Source organism: Rhinolophus sinicus, chromosome 6 (assembly GCF_057876585.1).
Source record: "Rhinolophus sinicus isolate RSI-liver-muscle chromosome 6, RSI-T2T, whole genome shotgun sequence".
NCBI lineage: Eukaryota > Metazoa > Chordata > Mammalia > Chiroptera > Rhinolophidae > Rhinolophus > Rhinolophus sinicus.
In genome coordinates, this window is record NC_142506.1 from 37,660,840 (window position 1) to 37,676,570 (window position 15,731).

A 15,731-nucleotide genomic window follows, 5' to 3' on the forward strand; every position below is an offset into this window, starting at 1 on the left:
GTCCAAAGTGAGACTCCGTGGGAGGTAATCAGGCTCCCCTTCTGCCCTTAGGCAGGCCTAACTGGGTCCGGGCCCTGGGGTTTTACCATGTCCGACGTCCTGGTTGGCTGTCTGTCCTTTCTCCCTACTGGGGTCCAGCAGGGAGCCATGGGCCAGAGCCGGCGGGAGGTCGCTGGTCCCGGGCCTGCCGAAACCAGCAGGGGGCGCCTAGCCCTGTCTCAGCTCTCTCACCACCCTGCGGCCCGCCCTTGCCCAAATCCATGGCTCAAAGGGCCAGCACGGTTGGGTTCCTGGTCAGGGAGCCAAATGTTGCAGAATCCAAGACTGGAAAGAACCCAAGCAGCACTTAGAGAGTTAGGAGAGTCAGCTTTATTATGCTGGTGGGCTCAGCGGGATCCTTCCAAAAAGACTGCGTCCCTAGCAAGGTTTTGAACAGGATTTTATGGGTTGGGGACTTCCTTGAGTTGGGGAAGGGGTAGGTGTCATCTGGTGTTTGGCTCAGGGTGTGGCTTGAAGGTGGGTTATGCGGAAGTGGGATGGGGTTAGGCTGGGGACTTCTCTGTTTGCTCGGGCCACCATCTTAGGTCAATTCCACGTGGCAGGGAACCATTTTAAGGTCAGTTTCCCCATCAAGGCCAAAAGGAATTTTGTGATTAACCTCAAGTCACTGTTGCATTTTTTCCTGGAGCAAAGGAGTGATTTCAAAACCTGAAGTCTCAGAATATGTCTGTCTTTTGTTTATTTCACCAGAGACCTCCCTGTCTACCTAGCAACATAGTACTAACTAACCTGTCTCAACTGCACACACAGGACCTCTGTTTGCTGTGACCTCCTGCTCTCTGGCCTTTGCCCTAGGGCTGGCCTAACTGGCCAAGCTTCTCAGTCAAGGGGATTGCTTCACTTCAGTGGCAGGCCGGTTTGGGAACTGATGCTTCTGAATCATTTTCAAAAACAGAAACTAGACATCCAATTCAAACCCTCGCATATATTGTGTCTTAGCCCCCCTTCACAGAATCATCACAAATGAGCAGGTGTAAAATCTGGCAGGATGATGGGGTACCATTTAGAAAAGAGCAGATTTGTGTAAAGCTTCCTCATAATTTATCCATTTTGAAACACTGAGGCTGCTACAGAGTTTGAGAGGATGTCATGTTGGAATGAGCATTTCCTGTGACAAAAATAGGAGAAAAAATTACCCTGCAGTCCTCTTCCCCCATTACCATTGTGGAAATCAGTGACCTGTCACAGATGGCCTGTAACTAATGTGAATTGAATTTTAAAAGGCTTAATTTTGCCCTCTCCCCAATAAAGCAGGACAATAAAATTCATAAACTTTTAAATATGACATCTATGAATTTTCTCATGTGCTCAATTTTTTCTTTGCTGAAATCCAGGGCACAGAGACTTTTCCGTATTAAATACTTTAAACTTTGAATATTACTGATTTGTAAAAACACAGAGCTGGGCAAAAGTAGAACTTCTATCTTCATATTGTAATAAAAAGAAAAAACTCATAATACAGAGTTCAAACTGAAACTGGAGGCCAAACAAGTCCAGGGCTCATACTGCCTGCACTGCTCAGCCAAGACTGACACAGGAGTTGGGTCATAGAATAAGCATTTATTATCAGAGCACTGGTGGTCTGAGAAAGCATCAGGTTAGCACCTCCCAAAACTGCCTTAACATTCTCAGTCCAGCTAAGGGTATTTAAAGGAAAATCTGGGCGTTCCTCCAGAGGCTACATGATAGTTTCAGGGGTCTGCATGGAGCCTTCACTCTGGCCATTTGATTCTCTGGTGGAGTCAGGAACCCAGGAACAATGATGGGATTAGCCTGGTAGACTATTGAGATTGTGATCAATAAGCCTAATCATAAATTTCAGGGTAATTTTCTAAAACAGGGAACTGGGTGGGACAGGGGACATTCTGAGGTCAAGCCACAGCGGGTTGGTCTATTGTTAAGCTATAGGTAGGTCAAGTAAAGGTGACGCCAGGGACTTGGAGAGGCCTCTACTATGGAGATGTCATTTCATTACTTTTATTAAAAGCTGCTTGCCTGACTGCTCACTGACACACACTGACCAACACAATCTGGTGAAAGCTTGGGTGACTGGCCAGCTCTGACCTGTGGAATCGATTTAGGTCCCTAGTTGGTGCCTGCAAATTGTCTTCTGTACTGATTTCCTTTGACCTCTACAGCAATTTGAAAACAGATGATGTTTTGCTACGTATGGAAAGTTCTGCTTTTGGAAATTTGCCAAAGCTTTTGATACAGGAAATTTTTAAATATCACATCTATGAATTTTAATAATTCATCTATTGCTTAATAATTCCCAACACACATCATAAAACCCCCACAACTTAACGCAGTTCAGTTCACTGTACCAAAAATAAATTAATTAGTTAAAAACAACAGAAGGAATTTATTTCCCACAGGAAGTTGAGAGGGGGAGAAACCATTAGACCTGTACCTTGGGGTGGGACAGTTGTTACTCATCTTGCCCTATAGGAGAAGCTTTTCTACTCACTCCCTTCCTTCCTCACTCCCTGGGAGTTGCTAAACTGGTTGTTCAGATTCTAGGACACTGACTGGGTCACATTCACCAGGACAAGCGTGCTAGAAGTCAGTGGCTCTCTTCTGCATGTTGCCAAAGCTGATTCAGGACAGACCCACCCTGGTACGAGAGTTCAGGTCTTGGCCAGTTGAGGAGGGAGCCTAGCAATCTCTCCCCTTTTCTCCTCTGGGGGCCATGTAGGGGTGATTCTCTCCTTTACTACCAATTAGAGGGTGATGAAAGACCAAGATTTGGATTTGGACTTACCATGTTTCCCAGAAAATAAGACCTAGCTGGACAATCAGTTCTAATGCATCTTGTAGAGCAAAAATTAATGTAAGACTCGGTATTATATTATATTATATTATATTATGTTATGTTATGTTATGTTATGTTATGTTATGTTATGTTATGTTATGTTATGTTATATTATTATTATATTAAGTTCCGGTCTTATATTATAGCAAAATAAGACCGGGTCTTATATTAATTTTTGCTCCAAAAGATGCATTAAAACTGATTGTTTGGCTAGGTCTTATTTTCGGGGAAACACGGTATGTGGGAGGAACCTGAGGACTCCCCTTCATGCCTCAGGTCCCAATCCTTTTCACTATTGTTTGCATTAAACGACAAGCATTAAATGACAAGCAACAAGCATTAAAATCACCAGAAGGGCTTGTTAAAGCACAGACTGCTGGGCCCCAGCCAGAGTATCTGATTCAGTAGGTCTGGAGAGGGACCTAAGAATCTGCATTTCTAACATGTCCCAGGTGATGCTGATGCAGCTGGTCCACGGAGCACATTTGGAAAATTATTGGTCTGGAGTTTCAGACACAAGCCCAGCTTATGATAAAGTAGTATTTTATTTTATTTTACAAATTGGGTGTTCCTGGGTCCCTAGATGAATCCCATCAAAACCTCACTGTGACTCCTAAAAAGAGTAATAAAATTATTAAACTATCCCAGAAATAGATGATGGGTTTTATTATGTGACAATAAGGAACTCAAAGATTTTTAACCCGGAGAGAAAGAAGTCAAAGAATCTCAAGGAGGCTTAAGTAGCAATGAGGATTATGTGGTTAATGAGGCTTAAGTGGCAGTGAGAGGAAGCTTGGCAGACATAAGGAAAGATTTCCAATCTGCAATGAAGATTAAGCAAGCACACTTAAGGGAGGCAGTGGAATCCTATCCCCAATCATCTCTAAGAACAGGAGCAATGACCATCTAACTTGTACGGTTTGAACTTGGATGAAAATATACATTTCTGGAAGAGTCATGATTAATTTGACCCTTACTCTGTTTCAGAAACGATGCCAAATACTATATTATATCCTATTTTATTGTTATAACTATTCTATAAAGTCGGTGCTGATATTATGACCATTTTACAAATGAGGAGACTGAGATCACAAAGGTTACTTGCTCGTCTACCTGGAAAGTAGCAGAACACAATTCCCTTCCCAATTTTAGGTAACACATGAAACTATAATTAGTGACAATGGTACTCAGTTTTCGAACGTAATCCGTCGCAGAAGACTGTTCGAGTTCTGAAACATTCGAAAACAGCTGACAGCTAGGCCTCAGGATCTTGCTCTCAGCGGAAGCCGCATGATATGTTTGACTTTCAAGGTGTGTTCAAAAACCGAAGCATTTATTTCCGGGTTTATGGCATTCGTAAACCGAAATGTTTGTCAATGGAGACATTCGAAAACCGAGGTACTACTGTATTGGTATTTTGTATTTTCAGATTAACGAGTCATTCCTGTCCCAGAAGGTTTGAAAGAGGAAAGTTCTGAATAAAAGACACATGATAGGTAAGTGAAAAGGTTGTGGGTGAGAGAGATGGGGCAAGGGATGTTGGAAGCATGAAGAAGCTGGCTAACTGGTGGGGAACTGGGGGATGCTATGAAGATTCTGGACACCTGTGGAGCAGATCACACTGAAAACGGTAGAGAAAAAGGGAACACAGATCATAATTTGCCTATTTCACAATTTTGCTTGGGTCGAATTTGCTGTTATTAAGATCCTGAGCGTAGCCAATATAAAATAAACCCAAATTCAACAATGGCGTAATCAAGATAAAAGTTTATCCTATCAATAATCACTTTAAATGTAAATGGATTAAATGCTCCAATCAAAAAACATAGGGCAGCTGAGTGGATGAGAAAACAGGACACATGTGTATGCTGTCTACAAGAGACCCATATTTGATGGAAAGACACACATAGACTGAAAGTAAAGGGATGAAAAAAGATATTTCAGACAAGTGGAAATGAGAAAAAAGCTGGGGTAGCAAAACTTAGAAAAAATGGACTTTAAAATAAAGAGTATAATAAGAGACAAAGAAGAACATTACATAATAATAAAGGGATCAAATCTAACAAGAGGACATCACCCTAGTAAACATTTATGCATGCAACATAGGAGCACCTAAATATATAAAGCAAGTATTGATTGACATAAAGGCAGAGATTAACAGTAACACAATCATAGTAGGGGAATTTGACACCCCACTGACACCAATGGACAAATCTTCCAGACAGAAAACCAACACAAAACAGTGGCCTTAAATGACACACTAGACCAGATGGATTTAATTGGTATTTTTAGACAATTTCACCCCAAAGCAGCAGGATGTACATTCTTTTCAAGTGCACATAAAACATTTTCCAAGGTAGACCACATGTTAGGCCACAAAACAAGTCTCAATAAATTCAAGAAGATTAAAATCATAACAAGTGTCTTCTCTGACCACAATGGTATGAACTGGTTGCTGAAACTAGAAATCAATTACAAAAAAAAAACCCTGAAAAACACATAAACACATGGAGGCTAAATAACTTGCTACTAAATAATGAATAGGTCAAAAATAAGATCAAGGGCAAAAATCAAAAGATACTTTGAGACAAAAGAAAATGAAAACACAAGGACCCAAAATCTATGGGACACAGTGAAGGCAGTCCTAAGATGCAAATTCATAGCAATGAAGGCCTACCTATAGAGACAAGAAAATTTTGAAATAAACAGTCTAACTTTACACCTAAGGGAATTGGAAAAAGGACAGCACACAAAGCCCAGAGTGAGTACAAGGAAGGAAATAATAAAGAGCAGAATAGAAATAATTGAAATAGAGACTAAAAAATGAAAAGAAAGCAATGCAAAGAATCAATGAAACAAAGAGTTGATTTTTTGAAAAAATAAACAAAATTGACAAACCTTTAAACCTATTAAGAAAAAAAAGAAAATTTATCTCATTACAGGCCTATCTCAAGAAACAAGAAAACTCCCAAATAAATAACCTCATGTTACACATTAAAGAACTAGAAAAAGAAGAACAAGTAAAACTCAAGGTCAGCAGAAGAAAGGAAATAACAAAAATTAGAGCAGAATTAAATGAAAGAGACAACAAAAGACAATAGAAAAAATTAATGTGACAAAGAGCTGGTTCTTTGAAAAGATTAACAAAATTGACAAACCCTTGGCTAGACTTACTAAGATAAAAAGAGAGAAGACACTGATTAACAAAATCAGAAACGTAAAAGGGGAAGTTATCACGGACACCACAGAAATACAAAGGATCATCCAAGAATACTATGAAGGACTATATGCCACCAAATTCAACAACCTAGAAGAAATGGACAAGTTCTTAGAAACATATAGCCTTCCAAGGCTGAACCATGAAGAACTGGACAATCTAAACAGACCGATCACCAGTAACGAAATTGAATCAGTCATCCAAAACCTTCCCAAAAGCGAAAGTCCGGGACCAGATGGCTTCACTAGTGAATTCTACCAAACCTTCAAAGAGGATCTAATACCAATCCTGCACAAACTCTTCCAAAAAATTGAAGAAGAGACAGTACTCCCTAACTCATTTTATGAGGCCAACATTACCCTGATACCAAAACCTGGTAAGGACAGCACAAAAAAAGAAAACTACAGACCAATATCTCTAATGAATACCGATGCAAAAATCCTAAATAAAATTCTAGCAAATCAAATACAACAATGCATTAAAAAGATTATTCATCACGACCAAGTGGGGTTCATCCCCAGGGCACAAGGATGGTTCAACATACGCAAATCCATCAATATGATACATCACATAAACAAAATAAAGGACAAAAATCATATGATTATATCAATTGATGCAGAAAAAGCATTTGACAAGATACAACATCCATTTATGGTTAAAACACTTAATAAAATGGGTATAGAAGGAAAATACCTTAACATAATAAAGGCCATATATGACAAGCCCTCTGCTAATCTCATAATTAATGGAGAAAAACTGAAGCCCTTTGCTCTACGTTCAGGAACACGACAGGGATGTCCCCTATCACCTCTGCTTTTCAACATAGTGTTGGAAGTCCTTGCCAGAGCAATCAGGCAAGAGAAAGAAATAAAAGGCATCCAAATTGGGAATGAAGAAGTTAAATTATCACTCTTTGCAGATGACATGATGCTATATATAGAAAACCCTAAAGACTCCACCAAAACGCTATTAGAAACAATCAACGAATACAGTAAAGTTGCTGGCTACAAAATCAACACACAAAAGTCCATTGCCTTCCTATATACTAACAATGAAATCTCAGAAAAAGAAATACAAAAAACAATTCCTTTTGCAATTGCAGCAAAAAGAATAAAATACCTAGGAATAAACTTAACCAAGGATGTGAAAGACCTATATGCTGAAAACTATAAGACATTTTTGAAAGAAATTGAAGAAGACACAAAGAAATGGAAAGACATTCCGTGCTCATGGATTGGAAGAATCAACATAGTTAAAATGGCCATAGTACCCAAAGCAATATACAGATTCAATGCAATCCCCATCAAAATCCCAATGGCATATTTTAAAGAAATAGAACAAAAAATCATCAGATTTGTTTGGAACCACAAAAGACCCCGAATAGCCAAAGCAATCTTAAGGAAAAAGAAGAATAATGGAGGTATCACACTTCCTGACTTTGGCTTGTACTACAGGGCTACAATAATCAAAACAGCATGGTATTGGCAGAAAAACAGACACATAGACCAATGGAATAGAATTGAGAACCCAGAAATAAAACCACATAAATATGGACAGATAATTTTTGACAAAGAAGCTAAAAACATACAATGGAGCAAAGACAGCCTCTTCAATAAATGGTGCTGGGAGAATTGGATAGCCACGTGCAAAAGAATGAAACTGGACTGCTATTTGTCACCATGTACCAAAGTTAATTCAAAATGGATCAAAGACTTAAGCATAAGACCTGACACAATAAACTGCATAGAAGAAAACATAGGTACTAAACTTATGGACCTGGGGTTCAAAGAGCATTTTATGAACTTGACTCCAAAGGCAATAGAAGTAAAAGCTAAAATAAACGAATGGGACTATATCAAACTTAAAAGCTTCTGCACAGCAAAAGAAACCATTGACAAAATAAAGAGGCCACCAACTGAATGGGAGAAGATTTTTGCAAACAGTGCCTCCGATAAGGGGCTAGTATCCAGAATATACAAGGAACTCATGCAACTCAACAACAAAAAAACAAACAACCCAATTGAAAAATGGGCAGAGGATTTGAAGAGACATTTCTCCAAAGAGGACATACAAATGGCAAATAGACATATGAAAAAATGCTCAACATCACTAATCATCAGAGAAATGCAAATCAAAACCACAATGAGATATCACCTCACCCCAGTCAGAATGGCTATCATCAACAAGACAAATAGTAACAAATGTTGGAGAGGCTGTGGAGAAAAAGGAACCCTCATACACTGTTGGTGGGAATGCAGACTGGTGCAGCCGTTATGGAAGGCAGTGTGGAGGTTTCTCAAAGAATTATGAATAGAATTGCCATATGACCCAGCAATCCCTCTCCTGGGTATCTACCCAAAAAATCTGAAAACATTTAGAGATAAAGACACGTGTGCTCCAATGTTCATTGCAGCTTTGTTTACAGTGGCCAAGACATGGAAACAACCAAAATGTCCTTCGATAGATGAATGGATAAAGAAGTTGTGGTATATATACACAATGGAATACTATTCGGCAGTAAGAAAAGATGATATAGGAACATTTGTGACAACATGGATGGATCTTGAGAGAGTAATGCTGAGTGAAACAAGTCAGACAGAAAAAGCGGAGAACTATGTGATTTCACTGATATGTGGTATATAAACCAAAAACAACAAAAGAACAAGACAAACAAATGAGAAACAGAAACTCATAGACACAGACAATAGTTTAGTGGTTGCCAGAGGGTAAGGGGGGCGGGGGGTGGGGGGTGGGAGATGAGGGTAAGGGGGATCGAATATATGGTGATGGAAGGAGAACTGACTCTGGGTGATGAACACACAATGGGATTTATAGATGATGTAATACAGAATTGTACACCTGAAATCTATGTAATTTTACTAACAATTGTCACCCCAATAAATTTAATAAAATAAAAATTAAAAAAAAAGAAAAAAAAGAGAGGACCGACCCAAATAAATAAAAATGAAAGAAGAAAAGTGACAACTGACACCATAGAAATACAAAAAATATTAAGAAAATACCATCAGCAACTATGCACCAACAAATTGGACAATCTGGAAGAGATGGATAAATTCCTAAAAAACATACAATCTTTCAAGGCTGAATAAAGAAGAAACAGAAAATCTGAAAGGACCAATTACTAGCAATAAAATAGAATCAGTAATCAACAAGCTCCCGACAAACAAAAGTCCTGGATCGTGTGGCTTCACACGTGACATTGACCAAATATTCAAAGAATTAGCACCTATTCTCCTCAAATAAGTCCAAAAAATTCCAAGAGGAGGGAAGGCTCCCAAGCTCATTTATGAGGCCAACATTACCCTGATTCCAAAACCAGACAAAGACATAAAAAAAAAAAAAAAAAAAAAAACGAAAAAGAAAAAGAAAGAAAGAAAGAAAACTATAGATTGATAACCCTAATAAACATAGACACAAAAATCCTCAACAAAATATTAGCAAACTGAATTCATCAATACATTAAAAAGATACACTATGGTCAAGTGGGAGTCATTCCAGGTATGCAAGGATGGTTCAATATCTGCAAATCAATTAACATGATACACCACATAAACAAAATGAAAAATAAAAACCACATAATTATATCAATAGATTCAGAAAAAGCACTTGACAAAATCCAGCATCCATTTATGATAAAATACCTCAGCAAACTGGGAATAGAGGGCACATATCTCAACATAATAAAGGCCATATATGACAAACCTACAGCTGATATACTCAATGGGGAAAAGCTAAAAGCATTCCTCTTAAGATTAGGAACAAGACAAGGATGCCCACTGTCACCACTATCATTCAACATAGTACTGGAAGTCCTAGTCACGGGAATCAGACAAGAAAAAGAAATAAAAGGCATTTAAATGGGAAGAAGTAAAAGTGTCATTACTTGCAGATGACATAATACTATATATAGAGAACCCAAACAGTGCACCAAAAAACTATTAGAGCTGATACATGAATTTAGTAAAGTAGCAGAATACAAAATTAAAGTAAGGTAAGATCAAAGGCTATGGTAAGGCCCTGGAATTCTTTGATGAAATGGGAGGGGTCCTCAGAGTAGCTGACAATTTAGCTTCTATCTGGGCTAAATCTGCCATGGGGAAGGGAACACCATAAAAGCAAATAATCCATTTAAAAAATGGTTGGAGGACCTGAATAAACACTTCTTCAAAGAGGACATGCAGATGGCCATATGAGCCATTTGTATTGAAGATATGAAAAGATGCTCAATGTCACTAATTATCAGAGAAATGCAAATAAAAACCCCTATGAGATCTCACCTCACTCCTATCAGAATGGCTATCATCAATAAATCAATAAACAGAGTCATGTAGGGTGTTAGGTGGTGTCTCTGGTCTCGCTCCCCACATAAGAATGCAGGATATGGTGAGGCCAAAAAAGAACACCCACAGAGCCATAGATAGGGAAGTCACACCACTATATTCTCACTGGTGGCTGGGTTGGAGACACAGGAAGCAGGAGCCACACTGTTTGCAACCCTCACTGTACCACTTGCTAGCTCAGCCACCATCTTCTTGCTAGCCCCCATATGCTGCTAGTGTAGCCACAGCAGTTATATTTCTTGCCAATGGCTCACTGGTTACAGCTGATGGCCAACTGGCCACAGCTGATGGCCATCCAATCACAGTTGATGGCCATTTACTACCTGAGCCAGCATCTTTCCACGTGAGGCCGAGAGCCTGGAAACTGCACTCCTGGCTCTGTCCCCACAAACAGCAAGTATTGGCAAGGATGTAGAGAAAAGAGAATCTTCAAACACCGTTCGTGGGATTGCAACTTAGTGCAGCCACTATGGAAACAATATGAAGGTTCCTCCAAAAAAAACCAAAAAAAAAAAAAAAACACTAGAACTACCTTATGACCCAGCAATTCCATTAATGGGTATTTATCCAAAGAAATCCAGAACACCAATTAAAAAAAAATAGGCACCCTTATGTTTAATGCAGCACTATTCACAATAGCCAAGATATGGAAACAACCAAATGCCCATCAATAGATGATTAGATTAAAAAAATAATTGTGGTACACTTATACAATAGAGTATTACTCTGCCATAGAATAGAATGAAATCTTACTATTTGCAGCAACATGGATGGACCTAGAGGATATTATGCTAAGTGAAATAAGTCAGACTGAGAAAGACAAATATCGTATGATCTCATTTATATGTGGAATCTAAAGAATAGAATAAATGAACAAACAAAACAGAAATAGACTCATAGATACAGAGAAAAAACTGATGGTTGCTAGATGAGAGGGGTGTTGGGAGGATGGGTCAGAAAGATAAAAGGATTACAAAATACAAATTCATAGTCACAAAATAGTCCTGGGGATGTGAAATACAGTATGGAGAATATAGTCAATAATGTAAAAACTACGTAGGGTGTCAGATGGTACTAGACTTATCAGGAGGATCACTTCATAGATTATATAAATGTCTAACCACTGTGCTATAAACCTGAAACTAATATAAAATAATATTGCATCTCAACATACACACACACACACACACACACACACACACACACACACACACATTCCCCCCGCCTCCACGGGATGTAAAGTGAAGCATAGGGATTATAGTCAATGGTATTGGAATAGCCACGTATGGTGTCAGATGGGTAGTAGACTTGGGGTTATCACTTTGTGAGGGATGTAAATATCTAATGTTGTCTTGTACACCTAAAAGTAACTTTAAAAATGGAAGTTTATATCTCTTTGATGTGCAAGTCCAAACTGGTAGGGCAATTTTTCTTTGTAAAGATGTCAGGGCCCCAGGCTGCTTCCATCTCATTGCTCTGCCATCCACAACATGTGATGTCCTCTTGTTTTACAGATGAACGCTTCGGTTCCACTGCCATATTCCAGCCATTTAGACCAGATCCAGAAGTAACATGATCCTCTCAATTATGGCCACAGATAGCTTTAAGGGAAGCTAGGAAATGTAGTTTGGTAGTTTTTTGGGGGTAGCCATGTGTCCAGCTAAAAATAAAGGGTTCTATTATTATGAGAGAAAGGGAAAATGGATATTAAGAGAAACTTAGCAGTCAGTGCCTCCATAGCACCTTTGAAAGTAGCTTAGGATGTGTTCCCTTTGATAAAAGACCATACTTACAAAATACACTTCAAAACCTGCTCTTTCTCCTTTATTCCGCTCCAACAATAAAAGTCACCACTATCTACCCTGTCACCTGACTACAAAACCTGGGAGTCACTTTGCCACCTTCTTCCTGCCAATTCTCCAATAGAAAATGGGTCCCATGAAGGTAAAGACTATCTGTGTTGTATTGTTGTATTCCCAGTGCCCAGCAAGGTGTTGGGGGGTGTCACTCTCTGTTAAACCCTGTCAGAACCCTATGGTTCTCAAAATAAAGTGCTTTGGCAGCACACAGATCCTTTGTGACCTGTCCAATGTTACCTTTCTCCCTCTCAGTAGTCTTTTGTTTCACGCATTTTGCCACAAGCAATTTTTTGCAACGTTCACAGCCCAACACGTGGTGTGGAGCACTGTTATTGTGGCCTGAAATGCATGTGACAACCTTACCCAAACCCATTCTTCAACAAACTATCACATTCTTCAGGACTCAGCTTAGATGTCACCTTCAGGAAGGTTCTTGGATCTGTTAACCTAAAAATAGAAAACCAAAGTGAGACACATGAATTTATTTGAGATCACAGAATTGTAATTCAGGGGCACAATTTCAGGCAGAAACCCAAATTGTGTCTCAAGTACAGGGTGAAGGCAGGGGTTTATTATGAGAAAGAGAAGGGAAATTGATGTAGGAAATTTCGGTGAGTGCCAGGATCGTGTCTTGTGAAACAAAAGAATGGAGGAAGCACGGACCAAGAAGAGGGGAGGAGTTATAAGAGGATAGCTTATTAAAGGTAAAGAGTTGCAGCTCTCGGAATGAGAGGGGGTCCTTGACTGGGCTGCCCAGTGACTTAGCCAAAGCTCTTATTTTTATATCTTCTCTTGCCTGTTAGCAGAAGGGAGCTGGCACTTTTTAATGGAATTTGTCTATCAGGTTTGCTCTGTTTGCCCATCCTAAAGGGATTAACGAAACAACCCATTCCTATCTATCAGATCTGCTCTGTTTGTCTGGCTAAAAGGGATTTATGAGATAATTTATTAACCTCAAGGCACCATTACATTTTGTCCTGGAGTAAATAAGTTACTTCAGAATTTGGAGTTTCAGGATATGGCTGTCTTTTGTTTATTCCATCAGGGACTTTCCTGTCTATCTAAAAACATGTTAACTAACCTGTCTCAAAATGATTACATGAAGAGAAGAAAGAAATTTCTATTGGTGCTAACAAGCTGAGATACTCTCTAGCTATACATGACTGATTACTGATTTTATCTTCAGAAAGAGTGTCCATAATCAACAGTCCTTGTAGTCAGATGTCTCATAAGACAGGGGGATTTTATGGTGGCACTATATCTTCTATTTTGAGATTTGGACCTCTGGTATAATTTGATTTAACAAGTGTAATTTAGTTTGGGACTTTTTGAAAGCTTTCTTTTCTTTCTTTGCCTCCCACCCCTCCAGCCAAACCTTAATGATTCTGTTTACTATGCATTTATTATCGAGGATGGAAAAGGGGCCACAGATGAAACTTGATAAGCTCAGGAGACTGAAAATAACCACATAAAATGGCGTGAGCATAAAAAATTTCATAACTAAGTGGGACATGGCAGGAAGTCCTATCTTTAGCCCAAAGCTTCCTTCATAAAGTTAATCTGTGCCTTTAAGTGGGCCTGTCTATTGTCTTTTTGCACCTAAGATGACATCTTTGGAATGTCAGTAATCTTTTTTCCAGACCAGAGCTGGAAACTGCAAAATCCCTCATGATTATGCTTGTCTCCTGGTTACCATCTGTATGTGCTGTAGAAAGTGAACTATTAACCATCCTGCACTCCATCTGTCTCTCCAATGTACTTTTTTCCAATCCCAGAGATTTCCCTGCTTTGCTTTCTCCCACCCCCTTGATCTATAACCAATGGATTTCATGTAACCCTCCTCCTTTGATTCTATGTATGAAATAAACTGCAAACCGCCATTTTGTGGAGCATTTTCTCAATCCATTGAGATTTTGCTTTCCAGCAATTGTCATCAGTTTGGCTCAAATAAACTCTTATAAGCTTTCTCTTAGGCTGGATGTTTTACACTGACACTATGCATACCAGTTTCAGTGGTTCTGTTTACTTTGGCTCAGTGCTGGCCCTGTGACTTGGGAGAGGTTTTGTATCTGTATGGGATCAACACCAGCCTCCAACTTCAATCTACATAACATATGCAAAGGTTATGATAACCAGTTTAACCGCACCTTCCCCCACCCCAACAAAGCTGAACTCAAGTGAAGATTCCATTACAGGCTGAAGCAATTTACATCCTGGTTAGAAAATATAAAACTTCAGGTGAAACAAAGACTAAGGGCAGTAGTTTCCAGCAGGCTTTGCCCAGCTGACCCTTCTCTAACTTTAATAAATCTTCCATATGTCTACCTGCCTCATGAATTCTTTAACAACCCACTAGTGAGCAGCCACAACAATGTCTGTTTTCTGTTAGTTTTACAAATGGTTGTTTGTAAGAAGTATTGCTTTGCCTCAGTCCAAAGCTAATTTTGCCTTTCAACAAGCCTTTGCAATTCAAATAAGCCTTTTTTTTGTTATGGCTGTTCTGGTTCTATTTTAAAATAGCTCCACTTATGTCAGGTTTTGACAGATCCTAGTCTAGTTCTAAACCTCTAGGCCCCTCTTCTATGTTCCTCTATCTGCCCCAGCAATCCATATTAATAGTGAGACAGGTTAGTTAGCATGTTGTTAGGAAGACAGGAAGGTCCCTGGTAAAATAAACAAAGACAGCCATATTCTGAAACTTCAGGTTCTGAAATAACTCCTTTACTCCAGGACAAAATGTAACAGCACCTTGAGGTTAATAAATTGTCTCGTAAAATTCCTTTTGCTGGACAAAAGGAATAGATCTGATAGATAGGAACGGGTTCTTAATCCCTTCAGGGTGGGCAAACAGGACAGACCTGGTAGACGAATTCCATCAGGAGGCGCCAGCTCCCCGTCCCCAAACAGGCAAGAGATGGTATAAAAGAGCTTGTGCCTCAGTCACTGGGCACCCCATTCGGGAACCCCTTCTCGCTTGGGCGCTCTAACCCTTTACTTTTAATAAACTATCCTCTTTTACAACTCCTCCCCTCTCCTTGGTCTATGCTTCCATTCTTCGGTTTCACGAGACATGATCCCGGCACTCACCAGAAATATTCCTACATCATTAGCACTCATCACTCATCATTTTTCCTATTTTTTTGAGACCAGAGACTATGCTGATTGTCTCTATCCCCAGATCATAACACCACACCTGATATGTAGCTTACTATGTTGATTCCACTTAAAAACTTCAAAAATCAAATTTTACTCAACACTTCTGTATCATGCACCTCACAAATAAGGAATGAACAGAGTATAATCAAGACAAGGAAAAATTCCTTCTAGAAACATTTATTGAACACCTGTTTTATGACTGGAAAAAAGATTTAAGTATGGCATGACCTTTTCCAACAAGGAGCTCCTAGTCTCATGGGGAGGAC

At 39.3% G+C, this 15,731-nt stretch overlaps 1 long non-coding RNA gene across 2 annotated transcripts in view; it reads right to left on the reverse strand.

Moving 5' to 3' along the window:
- Window positions 1-11,141: 11,141 nt before the first annotated feature.
- Window positions 11,142-15,731, reverse strand: part of LOC141567839 (uncharacterized) — a 68,040-nt gene continuing 63,450 nt past the window's right edge. For both annotated transcript variants that reach the window (XR_016021519.1, XR_012490707.2), the window contains one exon: window positions 11,142-12,756. This is a non-coding gene — a long non-coding RNA (uncharacterized LOC141567839). The remainder of the gene's footprint in view (window positions 12,757-15,731) is intronic.